Source organism: Sinocyclocheilus anshuiensis, unplaced genomic scaffold (assembly GCF_001515605.1).
Source record: "Sinocyclocheilus anshuiensis isolate Anshui unplaced genomic scaffold, SAMN03320099.WGS_v1.1 scaffold208, whole genome shotgun sequence".
Lineage (NCBI taxonomy): Eukaryota > Metazoa > Chordata > Actinopteri > Cypriniformes > Cyprinidae > Sinocyclocheilus > Sinocyclocheilus anshuiensis.
This window is the reverse complement of record NW_015557186.1, coordinates 651565-656024: the sequence shown is the minus strand read 5'-3', so window position 1 is coordinate 656024 and position 4460 is coordinate 651565. Positions and strand designations below refer to the sequence as shown.

At 32.9% G+C, this 4460-nt stretch overlaps 1 protein-coding gene across 3 annotated transcripts in view; it reads left to right on the top strand.

The window, feature by feature from the left end:
- The first annotated feature begins 742 nt into the window (after nt 1-742).
- Nucleotides 743-4460, top strand: part of LOC107678746 (bcl-2-modifying factor-like) — a 20604-nt gene continuing 16886 nt past the window's right edge. For 2 of the 3 annotated variants that reach the window (XM_016474121.1, XM_016474119.1), the window contains exon 1: nt 743-836. The gene's annotated coding sequence lies outside the window, so the exon portion shown is untranslated. Of the gene's footprint in view, nt 837-3457; nt 3510-4460 lie in introns of those variants that run through there. The other variant, XM_016474120.1, reaches the window with a different exon arrangement.

Below are 4460 nucleotides of genomic sequence, written 5' to 3'. Positions count from 1 at the left end.
GTTGAAATTTTCAGCATTGAATTGTGCATTCAGATATTTTTGTATTATTACAGTGAAGTGTATAATTGATGTCACATATTAAATCCTTTACACTCAAATTAACTTTTCCTGTACTTATTTTATTTTTAAGTACCAGTGCAAGCAAGCAATAAATAAATAAATAAAACCTTCAGGGTGGAAAAAAATACTAATACTAATACTAATACTAATACTAATACTAATAACAATAATAATACTAATAAATGAAAAAGAAAAAAATCAATTACTCTGATCACTGTCATTAATTATTTAATTATTATTAAATTTTTGTTTAATTATAAAGACTGGCAAACTGTACATTTACATTTATTTTATTTATTTATTTATTATTTTATTTTATTTTTATTATTATTTATTTTTATTTTGTTTATTTTATTTTATTTTTGTTAAGTACCAGTGCAATTAAGCAATAAATAAATAAATAAAACTTCAGGGTGAAAATAAAATAAAATAAAATAAAATAAAATAAAATACTACTACTACTACTAATAATAATAATAAATACAAAATAAAAAATCAGTTTCCCTGATCACTGTCATTAATTATTTAATTATTATTTAATTTTTTTTAATGATGTGAGCGTGTTTGTGTGTGTGTGTGTGTGTGTGTTTACACACAGTGCGTGACGTCAGCGCGGAGGCGGGGCCTCGCCGCTGGAACACGAGACGAGCTCGACGCCGACAGCAGACGAAGCGAGCCGACGCGGAGTGCGCACCGCACGAGCGAGCAGCTGATATTTCTAAACTTCACTTCACTTAAACGTTATTTATCGCGGTGGAAAAGAGACAAACACACAGGTAAGACGCGTTTACTCATCATGCAGTTCGTCAAAAGGAGGTACGGTGAGGGAAATGCCATAGTATTTGTTTTATTATTAATAAATCAGAGAGTGTAAATACAGTATTGTGTGTTGTTGTTGAATGTGTTTGTGTAGACACTCGTGTTTATTGAGAATATTTATTGTGAGCTGTCATATTAAAGTGTTTGTTATATAAACAAAACTTCATTTAGCTTTAAAAAAATCACTGAAGCTGTTGTTGTTGTATAAACCGGCACACTGATGGTGTTTCAAAACCTAGTGAGCTGCCTACATAGACAGCAGCGTGTGTGGCCGCTCAGATCTACAGTCAGGTTTAACACAAGTCTATGAGGACCAAAACTGCTGCTGTCTAGGAAGACAGACTTTAGGATTTGAGACACAGCCCTTGTAATTCTCATAGTACATTTAGAAAATCACATCTCAAATCTGATTTGTATTAATAATGACTGTCTAAACTGCTGGAGACAAGTGTCATAAACACTTTATTATCCCTGTCAGTGTGTTTTATTGGTATTCTCTGTGATTTCTAATGTCTAACTGTTTATGATAAGATAACATAATGCTGTTGTTTAACTACTGAAATGCCATTATGAGAACTATAATATATCACGAGAACAGTAAATGTGGATGGTGATGATGGAAAGATGAAGAACTGAACATCTAAACACTGGTTATAGTCACTCATTTCTCATTTCTGTTGGACTTTAGTTTGTTTTCATCAAGAAGTCATGCAGTTATTGAGACAGGGCAGTTTATAGCCAAGCTGTGCTGGATAGTGTGTGAGTGTTTTGTGGTGTTCGGGCTGGTTTGTGTGTCTTGGGTGTGTGTGTTTCCTCACTGGGTCAGTAGTGCTACAGAAGCTCTATGGGAGGCGTCAGCACAAAACAAATCACTCCACCGCCACTGCCACCGTTAGACGCCTTCAGGTCAAAGTTTATCGGCCAAGTTTGATTGCTCTTATGATAATGCGTCTTAAATACACCATACAGTACAATGGAGTACACTACAAATAAAACACAGCATGCAAAACAATTATGCATTTATAAATGTATTTATTGTTGCATTTATGTTTTTATGCATGCATTTATACATGCATTTATTTATGTTTTATGCATGCATTTGTACATGCATTTATTTATGTTTTTATGCATGCATTTATACATGCATTTATTTACGTTTTTATGCATGCATTTGTACATGCATTTATTTATGCATTCATACATGCATTAATGTATGTTTTTATGAATGCATTTATTTATGTTTTTATGCATGCATTTATACATGCATTTATGCATGCATTTATTTCCTTTTGCATGCACTGGATAATACATTATTGAAGAGTAAATAAGCATTTTTTGAGAGTCTCTTTTGGGTTAGTTTTGGTGACATTGTTGGAGTTTAGTTTTATTGAAGAGGTCAGATGGAGTTGAATTCGCAGGGCCAGGGTGATTTTGGACTGATTCCACCCGGTGCTCATGAATGGACTGTCGTTTGTGTGTTTGTGTGTGTGTCTGCAGCGGTAGAGGGAGCTAAGTGTTGCTCTGCTTTTTGCAGCGTCATTTTTACACTCATTGAGGAAATCAGATGTGATTGTCTGCTGTGTGTGACACGTGTTTCTGTACATAAACACACACACACGCAACACTGGATGTCCACACGCACCTCTGAATGCCACACTTCCGATTAATGAGATACATATGGCCTGAGAGAAAGCTGAGAAATACTCATAAGTGACATGAAGGGTTTATTGGAAACCTGAAGAGAAACTTTTGAAGAGTATGTGATAGTTTACTGGAAGAGTTCGACAAAGAAGATTGTACTAGGTTGCTAACTGGCTGAAAGAAAAGACTGGGTTGACAGAAATAAATAGGAAATGATGTTTGCATAAACCATGAAGCTTCTTTTTAGGACCTTTTTTGTTTTTGTTTTTTGCATTTCTCATTTTTTAAATGACAACTGAAACAGATTTTCTTGTCATTACCATAATGCAAAAAAAAAAAAACATTAAGTTTTAATTATTGTAATGTAATTTAAACTTAAACTTAAAAAAACATATGTATATATAAATAAAAATTAAGGTAACTGACAATATAAAAGCTTAATTTATATATATATATATATATATATATATATTTATATTTGATTGTGTGTGTGTGTGTGTGTGTTTGTGTGTGTGTTACTGACAGTTTGTGGTATAAATGTGTATTATATTCACTCTAAAAAATTATTACAGAAAATCTTAATGGTACTAAAAGTAATCATAATTTAAATAATGATGATAAAATATTTTTTCTCTTTTAATTTGGGTAGAAATGGGGTTCTTTGGTGCTGTTTATTTATTTATTTTTTTAGGGTTCAAGAGATTCACCCATCTGTATATTGTGAAAGTGAACAGAAAATGGATGCACACATAATGGTGTTTGAGCACCAGTGAGGTGAAACATAAGAGTTTATAATAATAATACAGTGATCTGCGGCTTTGTTTATTTTCAGCATCCCACCCTAATGTGGCTTCAACACTGACTGGACAAACATCATGAGCTCCTGACTCTCAGAGCCGGCGTTTTTCACCAATCCTAAAGCTTCACCGCAGAACATGCAAAGTGTAGGCGAGACGGTTTCTGTCTTTGCCTCGCCAAACCTCGTCCAGGTTAAATATAGCAAACCAGCCGTCTAACCGCAGCCGAGCACGTGGTTTCATCACTGCTATTTATCTAAATCAGTTCGGCCAGTGACCACAAGAGACACTAATCTTTAGTCTAATTATCCTGTTGTTAACGGGCCATAATCGGACGGCTGGTTGGGCCGAAACACTCCGTTATTACTCTGAGATGTCATTTGTGTGAGTCTGAGTGTGTATTCACACATCTTTTGTGTGCTGTTTAATGGGTTTTTCATTGGCCGATGCTCTTAATGACTGGTTTTACTTCAGATTTTACATTGAACATCAAGTGTTGACGTACAGAAGTCCTAGATTTTATTTATATCAACATGAACTGCATAATCCCACCTAAATGCAAAATGATCACCATGACAGAAGCTGAAAAGCAAGATAAGCATCAGAAGCTTTACTCGTGAATCTGTATTCAATGCAACAGGTTGTGTTTGATTTGCGTTGAATTTTGAAACATGCTAGCATGAACAGAGTTAAACGAAGAAGACTAGTTTGTAAACTGGGTGAAGCTCACAAAGAAAGACCTTGGTTGGAAATCATGAAAGGAATAGGAAATTATATTTTGCATAAACAATGAAGCCTATATTTAGGACTATATTAATTTGTATTATTAATTTTTTTTTTTACATGACAATTTCAGCATAATTTCAGCTAAAATTCTCATTACCATAATGCAAAAAAAAATCCCATGCTCAGTCATTTAAAATGAAAATGAGCATAAATGACTAAAATCCATATGTCCATAATGTATAAATATTTTTAAAGTTATTTAAATAACATATTTACACTATATATTTTTAATGAACATATATTTTCTGTATGTATGTATATATATATGTGTGTGTGTGTGTAAAATATAATGTAAATAAGGTATATATTATATAATTAAATATATTATACAAAGGTGTATATTATATATATTATATA